Below are 12,062 nucleotides of genomic sequence, written 5' to 3' on the forward strand. Positions count from 1 at the left end.
AAGACATCTGAAAAGCTGTGTAGGAACGGAAGAGGGTAACAGCTGTCGGTTGTTTGTTTATTGACCAGTTTGTAATCAATGACCAGACGATATTTGTTGCCTGACGAGCCTTTAGGAACGAGTAACGCTGGGCTTCCGTAAGGCGAATCACTGTAGCGGATGATTTCCCGTTCCAGCAAGCTGTCAATTTCTTTCTTCAAGATTTCCATTGTTTCTGGACTATAACGACGCGGGCGTGAACGCACAGGCGGACCTGTGGTATGAATATGGTGAACGATGGAATGTTTCACCGGTTTAACAGCAGCTGACATGGGTTGTAACAGGTCCGGAAATTGATGTAACAGATCGTCCACAGGATCTATCTGACTGAGAATGGATATTCGAAGAGGATCATGTGCAACCGGCTCTAATGTGTATTGTTGTTGGTTTGGTACATCTATCAGCTGTTTTGCTTTAAGGTCCAATACAAAGTTGTAGTTAGTGAGAAAATCCAACCCCAGGATGCAAAAGGGTGTGTCCGCCAGCACAAACTCATAGGGATAAGAAAAGCGAGGATGCAGAGAAACATTAAGCTGTTTAATGCCATAGTAATAGGCGTACTGTTAGCAACAAACAGCGGCGTTTTTGGTTCGCGATTTGATTTGTCAGCTGAACTGGCCGACAACAGCGAAGTTGCGGCCGCGCTATCTACATAAAAATGATTGTCATTGCATTGATCATAAACAGTCAACAAAGGGCAGCCTCTTGTGGCAGTTGTTGCGATCGACGGGGCTGAGCGTTCTAATGTTGCGTCGACCGCCAAGCGTTTTTTGTCGCTTGTGAATTATTTTCCCACATAGAACAGGATGGGTGACAGCGGCGCGCATCTCTTCCGAAGCGTGCGTGATAATAACATAAGCCATTAGAACCATAGGAAGCACCCGGGTAATCACCAGGGGAAGCACCATGGTAATTGTTACGTTGATATTCTCGTTTCGGAAAAGTGGCAGATGAATTTGAAAACTTGTCATTGCGTCTGTTCGGGAAGTGAGAATCGGGTGATCGTTGATTATCTCGATCACAGACGTTGTAGTCACCTGATTCGTTGAACCTTCTATTGTTTGCGTGTGGCGATCGTTGTTGCCAAGTAGCGTTGAAAGCTTTTCGTTGGTTTGTTGGATTTTGGTTGGTGAAGTAAGGATTTCTTTCTCCCAAACTCTTTGCTGCATGTTGCTGTCCATCTGTATTAGTTATAGCAAGCGAAAGGTTGTTCCGAGAAATTTGCGGTTGTTTAAGCAACAATACTTCGTGCGCTTTATTTGCCAGGCTTTGGAGATTTTCATGTTCCACGCTGGCTAGTGCAATTGCGATGTCTGGCGGTAACGCTTTGAGAAATTTTGCACGAATTAGCTTAACCACTGGCGGAGTAAGATTCTCTTGACCTACCGCACTCATTAATTCACGCATTAAATGCCTGGGTGACTGATCATGCAGCGTGAGGTCAGCCAACAAAAAATCCAAATGATCCTCACGTTTATCAAAGTTCCTCAAAATTTCGTTGATCAAGGTGTCGTAACAGTCCAGAGCCGATGCAGAAGGCAAACGAAGTAATGCGAGGTCTTTAGCCGGTATTGCTTCTACTGCTAGCAAGTAACGGTTTGTTTGCGAAGCGATGCGATACAGAGAAAATTTGTGTTCCAGGTGGGAGATCCATGCTTCCGGATTGAATTTCCAAAAAGTAGGAAGTTTGACGTGTGAAAACAAATCGTTCCGCGAGGTAGTGTCCTGTGTCCGCGAGGTAGTGTCCTGTGTCCGCACACTTGTCAGCTCTTTCCTGTCAGCCCCCAGACCAGAGGTTCCAGCTGCCTCACTGCTGTGGGGATCTGTCGATTGTTCCTCGTTTTCGTTCGACATGGTCATATTCTGAATTGACTCGACGGGCCGTGGGGTTAATCGTGTGCTAACGTTATACTCTGACTTAGTTTTGCCTGGTACAGAAGTAAATTTTCGTAGTGTCGACAACGATTTTGGCATCTATCAGAACTGATAAAAAATTCGCCGACGCCCCGTAAAAATGTTGGTCACAAAAGAACCCGAAGGAAAAAATTTCACGACAAAAACTTTTATTTCATATTACAGCGCGATGTAAAAATGATAGTCTAAGCTAAGTGAGCATGCATTACGTGCGCATGCATTATAATTTAGGGTTGCAGCTAGTTGTAAAAAAGACATGCAAAGATCCACTTACCAGTGAAAAACGGCTGTAACGATTGAAACACGTCGTGTCAACGACGGGGTCACCAAAATTCAGAGGACTGCACTGTCAGTCTTAACTTATACTATTCGGTCTTAATTTACCTGCCGAATTAATGATCTGACTCCGTGGTTGCGTGCGGTTCGAATTCTCTAACCTTCACGTGTTACTACAGTTACTAGCCGAAAGCTCTTACGATTAATTAGATACAGTTTATCAGAAACAATCCTTTATTGTAGGAGCTGTACAGGTTCCGATTAATATCACACAATCACAAACTTAGCATTTACCATTTAAAACAAGTCTAACAGATTACATTTAACACGACTAACGTAATACGTTCGTACGATTCAGTATCTCTGTCTGCCTGCGTACTCGCGTATCAGCACGAGTTTATAAAGCGGAGCGATGTGAACGGAAACACAATATACACAAATATTTCAGAATGCGCGAACGATAAAATAAACGTTTGGACAATGGGGATTATTTACAGTTAAAACTCGGATGCTATGAAATCACCTGGCAACGTACTAAACGGCGCTTTCACATAAAGTTATTTAGAAAAAGTTTCCAAATATTAAGCGACAATTGCAGTTTCATCCACAAACAACATTTCAATAAACAACTGGCGAATACTTTCCCACGAATGATATATTGGTATTGGTAGTGGCTCACATGCCACTACAAACAAATTCATCTCTAGCTTTGCTCATTGAAGCTCAAGTTTTTAAATGACACTCAATCACTTACATAAAAAAGTAAACAAATCTAAAACAAAAAATAACAGTATTGTTACAAGATGTATGTAAACTATGGCCTTAAACATATTTGTCTTTGTATATAGAAAACAACTTTGAAATGTTGTAGCAAAAATGATTTCAAAACATGAATCATTAAACAACAAAATCTTTAAGAATAAAATGTAAATGATTTTTAAACGTAGACTTATGTCCAAATAGATTTTTAAAATGTCATCATTTCGCTGGTGATCGTTTGTGTTAAACTTTCTTGTTAACTGACAAATACGACTTCAATCCAAACAAGTTCTCACAACAAGAAAACTGCTATCGTCGCTCTCCAGTGTCGCAAATATCTACTACGTGAAAGTATTTCAGTATTTCAAAGCAAACACCGCATTTAAAAGCATTCTAGCCCCTGCGTACCGCCATATGACTTTGGAGATGGCCGTCTTATGAAAATGATTTCAAACAAACTTCGCTTTGACGATGACGCTCGCCATTGTGGACTTTCGAATGACGCTGCAAATTGCTGTTATTTGAAAATGATTTGCAACGAACATCGCTTTGATAAGGACGCTCTCCAGTGTGGACTTTCATATGACACTGCAAATTGCTGTTATCTGAAAATGATTTGCAACAAAGCTGACATTGATAAAGACGCTCTCCAGTATGGACTTTCATATGACGCTGCAAATGGCTGTTATTAGAAAATGATTTGAAACAAACATCACATTGATAAGGACGCTCTCCAGTGTGTGTTTTCATATGACACTGCAAATTGCTGTTACTTAGAAATGATTTGCAGCAAACATCGCATTGATAAGGACGCTCTCCAGTGTGTGTTTTCATATGACACTGCAAATTGCTGTTACTTAGAAATGATTTGCAGCAAACATCGCATTGATAAGGGCGCTCTCCAGTGTGGACGTTCATATGAACTTTCAAACTACTGTTTTCTGAAAATGATTTGAAACAAACATCGCATTGATAAGGACGCTCTCCAGTGTGTGTTTTCATATGACGCTGCAAATTGCCGTTCAGTGAAAATGATTTGCAACAAACCTGACATTGATAAGGACGCTCTCCAGTGTGAGTTTTCATGTGATGTTGCAAATTGCAGTTTTCTGAAAACAATTTGCAACAAACCTGACACTGATAAGGGCGCTCTCCAGTATGAACTTTCATATGATGCTGCAAACTGCTGTTTTGTGAAAATGATTTGCAGCAAACATCGCATTGATAAGGGCGCTCACCAGTATGAACTTTCATATGATGCTGCAAATAGCTGTTTAGTGAAAATGATTTGCAACAAACATCGCATTGATAAGGACGCTGTTCAGTGTGGATTTTCATGTGACGCAGCAAACTGCTGTTTCGTGAAAATGATTTGCAGCAAACATCACATTGATAAGGGCGCTCATCAGTGTGGATTTTCATATGACGCTGCAAATTGCTGTTTTCTGAAAATGATTTGCAGCAAATTCGACATTGATAAGGTTGCTCACCAGTGTGAGTCCTTAAATGAGATTTCAAGCTTGATTTTCTTTTAAAAGATTTATCACAAACTTTGCAGCAAAAATGTTTTCCTTTGTCTTTTTCCTTAGTTGCCATCAAACATCCAATATTGCTTTTAATGTTTTTACCCTTTGCCTTTTCTTTATCAGAAAACTTCAGAACTAACATGTTGCAATCGTTGTATTTTTGTACAAACTTTTGATTTAGGTTTTCAGACTCAGCAACGTCGCCTTTGAATTCATTTGCTTCATTCACGACCTGAGGAACAATACTATTTAATATTGAAGTAATTTGGTGACCAATCTCAAAGCAAGACGCCTCTCAATGCTGCATCGATTCTTCTTTGACGGCTTCGATATAAAATAAACTGATTCAGACTTTATATCTGATGGTTGCGATTGTTCCTCTGAACTGAACTTGAACTGAAAGTTTTTAACAAATTCATCACTAGCTTTGCTGATTGAAGTTCAAGTTTTTAAATGACACTCAATCACTTAAACGTGACAAAACAAACAAATCTAAAACAAAAAATGTTGTTACAAGATGTACGTCAACTAAGGCCTTAAATATACCTTGCTTTAAAAAAACAATTTTGAAATGTTGTAGCAAAAATGATTTCAAAACATGATTCAATAAACAACAGAATCTTTAAGATTAAAATGTAAATGATTTTTAAACGTAAATTTATGTCCAAATAGCTTTTTAAAATGTCATCATTTCTCTGGTGATTCTTTGTGGTAACTTCCCTGTTTCCGAATAAATACGACTTCAATCCAAACGGCTTTCCACAACAAGAACACTGCTATCGTTGCTCTCCAGTGTCGCAAATAGCTCGATGTGAAAGTAATTTAAAGCAGGCACCGCATTTATAAGCATTCTAGCCAGGGTGTACCGTCATATGACTTTGGAGGTGGCCGGCTTGTATAAAAAATTTAAAACAAACTTCGCTTTGATAAGGACGTTCTCCAATGCGGACTTTCATATGACGCTGCAAATTGCTTTGATTTGAAAAAGATTTGCAACAAACATTGAATTGATAAGAGAATTCTTCAGTATGGAATTTAAAAATGTTTGTAAATAGGCAGTTTGTGAAAATTATTTAAAACAAATTTGACAACGATAATAACCCAGCCCAGTGTGTGCTTTCATATGACAAATTCGAGATTGATACAACTTTATACTCATGTGAGTCTTTTAAATGAACATTCATATTTGCTTTTTGTGTGAAAGATTTATCACAAAACAGTCCAACAGAAATGCTTCATTTTGTCGTTTTATCATTGTTTTTTGTCGTTCGTGCTGAAGCACTTATACAACAGAAGAGTTCCAAAGATGACCACAACTACAGCACAAAAAATGTCTACCATACCTGGTATTAATTCAAGTCTAAGATCGAGGCAGCTTAATTACCCCATCAGCAGGTGTTGTAACTGTGGTCAGACTGACAGAGAAGCTCTTTTGAGCTGCTGTTTGTGGATTTAATTCACTAAACCCTAAAATTTGTATCAAGGATCATCTCAGTCTAAACCTGTGTGAATCAATTTATGAAAAAGTTAAAAATTATGATTCTTTTCCTTCCCTAAGAAACCATGATGACGATTTTGAGATTTGACGCGAAGATCTTCATTGTTTCCAATTACTAAATAAAATTACTAAAGAATTTTTCACCATCAAGGTTTTTACCTGTGACCAGCATTATACCAAAACTGTGATACAAAAACACAAAATTGGTTACCGTCAGCAATCAAACAAGCAAACTTGTTTAATTTAGCAATGTCTAAGTCATTATTCATAATGACATCTTTCGTAGAACATCCGAATATGTTTGAAAGGTATGGTATATATATACAGTCGAATCCGGTTAATTGCATAATCAATTTGCCAAGTTTTTTCATGCGATTAAAGTATTAAACGAATTATGCGTTTATGCAAAAGTGCAAATTCCACTTATTTTCTTACTTGACGTGCGAAGCTAGTCACGTGTAACGACGTCAACACGCACGCACACGAAATTCACTAACGTTTATTGTGTATTATGATCATGAATTCATTCTAACAAAACAAAATACTCTGACCTTTATTGTTTAATAAAGAAAAATACTGCGTGATTGTTGTTTACTTAATTTTTTTTTGCTTTCTTGCATTTGTGTTTCTAAATCTAAACGAACAAATGTGGCCATTTCCGCCCCTTCAAACTGTAGTCGTCGGCGAGTTGTATCATGTGCATGCAGAACTTTTTTTTTGTGCAGTCGAAGCGATTGCGTCAGCAGAGCTTTCTTCGTTGATGTCGTCTTTTTTCTCGTCTTTTTTTCTGTCTCTCGTCTTTTGCTGTGTGCTTTTGATTGTTTCCTAACAAAGCGCAATTCAAGTCACAAAGCTCATTCATTGTGTGTGCGCTTCCATTGCGCGTTGTTTTCAATTTTATCTTTTAAAAACTTTTGAATAATCGAATAAATTACTTTAATTTTTATTCATTTAAACGGATTATGCAATAAACCGCGATGCAATAAACCGAAGTATTATCTTTACAAATGATAGACTATGGTTTGGGATTTGCGCTCTTCATGCAATAAAACGGATTATGCGATTATCCAGAATGCAATTAACCGGATTCGACTGTATTAGATATGGTTTATATTAGGTTTTATAAAATTTCTTTTTGTGTCTTTCACTCTAACACCTGCTTTTGTAAAAAATATGTATCAATCAATTGCTTTGAATCATGCAACTCTTACTCGAATGAAGGGATACGCTATTCCCTTATGCTAGGCCTATACGGTACCGGTAGGCAATTAGCCTAGGCAAGCTTATTCATCGATACTGCTAAAATACAAATATTTACAAAAACAGTCAGTGATAGCGCAGTGCTAACACCTCGGCCTTTCGAAAAACTTCCATAGAATTAGGCCAATACAGAACAAATCCAATTTACAATTGGCTAAAAGCCTTTGCTCGCTACTAAAAATCATTATCCATTTTATAGACATCACATAAAATTGTCATTTCCAGTAGAGATTAAAAACGGCCATGCTTGTATATTCATAAAACCCGGTGTTTGGATCTTAGTAAAAACTCGGTGCTTATACAATACAATTAAAGACCGGTACTGGCATATTCGTAAAACTCGGCACTTACACAACACAATTTAAGGCCGGTGATTACTTATACGTAAAACCTGGTGCTTATCTATAACAAATTATGGCCGGTACTTGCATAATTGAATAACACGGTTCTTATAATATACATATTAAAGCCGGTGCTTGTATATTCGTATTTCACATTCGTTTATCTTTGCCCCGTAGAAGGGAATGAAAGTTTAAAGGTTTGGTATTCAATGGCTGAACAGTATGATACTGTAACTTTATGGAATGCCTATATGCTCGAAAAGAAAATACCGTACACAAGTTACAGATGTTGGTCTATTTATTGCGTCACAAACTGAGGTCGGCTGCATCTGTTGTTTGATGTCAGCTACAAAACCGGTGTCGTGCAGCATTTGTTCAAGACATTGTAAACTATAATGCAGTACAAATAATTTAATCCTAAAGTGCAGTCTATATTTTACCGACATTGTTGCTTCATTAAGTGACGCAGTGTGACCATTGCGTCACGAATCACAAGTTGTTTGAAATTTAATTTGCCATTTTACAGCCATTTTTATATGATAATAGGGATCGTATTTATTTCTGTTTTCTTTATAGGCAGCATGGAACGCGACCTAGGTCCTAGGGGAGACATTTTCCAAAAATTTACAACGTAATGGCTTTGCCGTTGACGATCTCACAACTGACAACGATTAAAACTTTTTGACGGCTTCTACAAGCAAATGGAATCAAATCAAGAACAACCGGTAATGCATCAGACATGCTGCGTCCATACCTTTCGATCCCTTGCTCGGCATCTTCGAGAGCTTCGCCTGTATAAGCTCTTTCTTATAGAAGACACTGTAATGGAAAATGGGTATACGGCACCTGAACTTGAGAGGTTGACCCACTTAACTACAATAAGTACTTGTATAAATGTCTATTGCGGGTAACAATATATGATTCTCATGAGGTCATTGTCTGCTCTTCTTAACCACAGATTTCATTATTTACCTTGACGGCTTATTTTCTGAAGGCTATCTTCAATTAGCAGTGATCAATATTATAATAACTTGTTTTCCACTGCTATAATATATGACCAAAGTCCTTGTTGGCTTTTAAACATTACAATAAAGTTGACTATCTTACAACTCAACGTCTTCAAATTGATATCAAGAATGGTTACACAGGAATGACAACTGTATATACTGACTATATTGAAGTTTCCTTGAACAATTACAGTTAGACCATAGCCTATATTAGCACAGCAACAGCATAAAGACGTCCACGTTGTCGATAATCTTACTAGAAAAAATGCATTGAACAGCTGTGCATAACTCACGCAGGATAGGCAGGCACAACTTAAAACGGAAACAGGAAGTGATCGGCTCGCAATGCGATGCATCACTAACGCCGTGATTCGCAAAGCAGACGTCCGAAAACAAGAATTCTACATCGTATTCGATCTTTATACTTTACTATAATATCCCCTTATTACAGCAACACTAACAGCGTGAAAGAAGCACGTTTTCGAAAGAAGTTTGCCATCGAGTGCCAGTCGAGGTTGTTTGCTGAGTACTAAGCCTGCATCGAAAAGCACGGGAAAGGTTTTGGAACTGTGACAACTCTGCTAAACAACGCAACAGAAGCTGTTTTAGCCTGCCTGCAATGATCACAGCGAATGTCGGCGGTTTTCTTTCGTTTCCTGTGGTAAATCGCGACCACTGTTATGGAACAACAACAAAGTACGTCTTGTACTGAATGACAAATCAAAAACGCTTTGCAAACAGACCGTTGCCAAATACTCCAGTCAACAAATTTTAGGTGAAAACCGTAGGTAAAAACACCAACAAATGCAAAAGTGTATACACTGCTGAAAGGCTGGCATTTTTAAAACACAATACCTGGTCGATTGCATCTTGCAGTTTTATGTCGAAACAATGGCCACGATTAATCGCGTAGCAGTTTAATCAATCCGATAAAATTGCTTTCATATAGCACAAAACGTTTACTATGTTTTTAGCTTATTAGTCAATGTTTTTATGGCATCCACCGAATAGGCACGAATATGGTACCCAACATGGAAAAATAAATTATTATTAATTTATGGCCATTTTTATATGACCTTAAAAAACCAATAGTCAACTTTGGACTATTGACTATTGACTTTGGACGTTTGACTAGTCAACTTTGGATCGTTTACTGTAACCGTCTGTGACCAAGTGTTATGTAGGCTAATCCTACAGTTTGCCTTCGTTCAATCAGAAATTGCCTTACTTTCTTAGTGCTTAATTGCTTCACCGCTTAAATTGGTACTTTTTATTTAAAGTATACAACGATATTATTATACATAGTCTGCCGCAGATGATTTCATTCAATCAGATGCAGTCTTATCGTTTTGTAGAAGTAATCAGATCATTATTTGCTGAGGCGTTAATCACCATATATCCCTAATCATTTCTTTCATTATTAACTCTGTGTGAATGGAAAACAATGCCAGTTGCTGCTGACATTTGCTAATGAACGGGAACACTGACATCGCAAAATGGGTTAAAACGCAACATTTAGGATTTGCAGCGTGCGTTGCAGTTTGCAAACACCGATACCGGAACAAGCACGCATGCGTATCGCATTTGTTACGTCAACGCAGACGACGGAATATTTTTTATTAACTGGTTTCTTTATGCGCCGCACACACAAACAATGGAATTTGTAACGCTTGAATAGTGACATCAACAACAGCCAAGCATGCTTCCAGAAATGTAATGTATCATCCATAATTTCCCAGTTGCACGAAGCCATAGGACGCATAACGTGATACATTGAAAGTATTGATATTCTTTTTCAACATAAATTTATTTAAGAGTTTAGTTAAAAGCTTGTTGGTTTTGGTCACGCACTTATAAAAGTTCGGTTAGTTGGGATAACAAATTCGTATCCTAAACTCATTCCAAAATAAATAGTAGTTGTAGTTCGAAAATAATTTTCTTTAGCATTCACATATTTATGAAGCGTCTGCAACTTGATTTTCATGAAAATACTCTGATAAAGTTTTATCTGCAACTAATTAGCTTTATACATTAATGTATTTGCCTCCAGCTGTATTGGTTTTAGAAAGCTCTTGGTAATTTGTACTTTCATAACCTCAATTCATATCAATAATTACTTCTCAAACTACTTGTTATTTCAGTAGTTCAAAAGGATTTGCTTCATACTTGAGGGCAGCTATCAAACCACAGTACTTGTACTTATAGTGACATACATTTTTTCAGGGAGAACAGAACTTCTACTTAAGTAACTAATGTGATTACTTTGACCACCACTGGTCATTGTTTTAAAAACAATCTCAACATAATGTAGTGTTGGATGGATACCACATGAATGACATTCTGCAATTATATATGACATTGTTTATATTTGTAACTATTTGCTGGGGAAAGAAAATGAATGCGTAAAACTGTAAAATGAAGAGGACACAAAGAAATTGCAAAAAATACAAGTATTTAGAAATGATGCATTCAACAAAATGAGAACAACATGTGCTAGCATTGCTATGTGCAGCAAAACAGGCGTGCTAATGTGAAAGCAGTTTCAATATTAACATTACAATAACTCTGTTTGTAAACAAACACCAAAAATACCTTTTAAACGGTTGACAAAGAAAAGTTTTATGATCGTATCATCTACATTTAAAACAGAGTTAAGGCGTAAACTGAAAACATCACATAAATTCCAAGGTAAAGTTTGACAGTCAATCAGTTTTGAAAGTAGTTGCAAGAGCTTTGCGATGGGTGCAAATTATTTTTGTATCTTGTTGAATTGACTGCAACTATATACCTATAACTTTGCTCTCTTTGGAGAAGGATTTATATAATTCGTAAAATATTGTGGTCGCTTTTATCAACTTTGAAAATGTTTTATTCTTATTTTTCTTTGGGGCAGAGCTAGGGATGCACAATATAGAATACCTAGCTATTCTAAAATATTCTAGAATACTTAATTTCGAATCTATTCTGAAATTACGCGGCAATTTTCCGGTAATTGGAAAATTTCCAAAAAAGTGTGCCTAATTGGGACAATTGATAATACCACTAGAATGACATTCTAAAATTATGTATGACATTTTTATATTTGTAACCTGTTTGCTGGGGAAATTAAATGAACATGGAAAACTGTAAAATGCTTGGCAGTATATAGAATCTGTCGGTGCAATCAACAATATTCAAAGCAAATTGAGATAAACATGTGCTAGCATTGCTATGTAAAGCAAAGAGTTTGCTTATGTACAAGCAAAGTTAATACTAACAGTACGATAACCTCATACACGCGCGGGAACAAATTTTCAAAATTAAGATTTATGAAGATTAACTAATGTAACAAATTTTGTTAAGCTCTTTTTTTTTAAAGTTGTTTGCAAACAAATTTTGTTCCTTGAAACTAAAACTCGTCGACCAGCAGCAGCTGGTGATAAAGATTGACTAGAAATGATTG

The sequence above is a fragment of the Clavelina lepadiformis genome, chromosome 1 (genome assembly GCF_947623445.1).
Source record: "Clavelina lepadiformis chromosome 1, kaClaLepa1.1, whole genome shotgun sequence".
In the NCBI taxonomy this organism is placed as follows: domain Eukaryota; kingdom Metazoa; phylum Chordata; class Ascidiacea; order Aplousobranchia; family Clavelinidae; genus Clavelina; species Clavelina lepadiformis.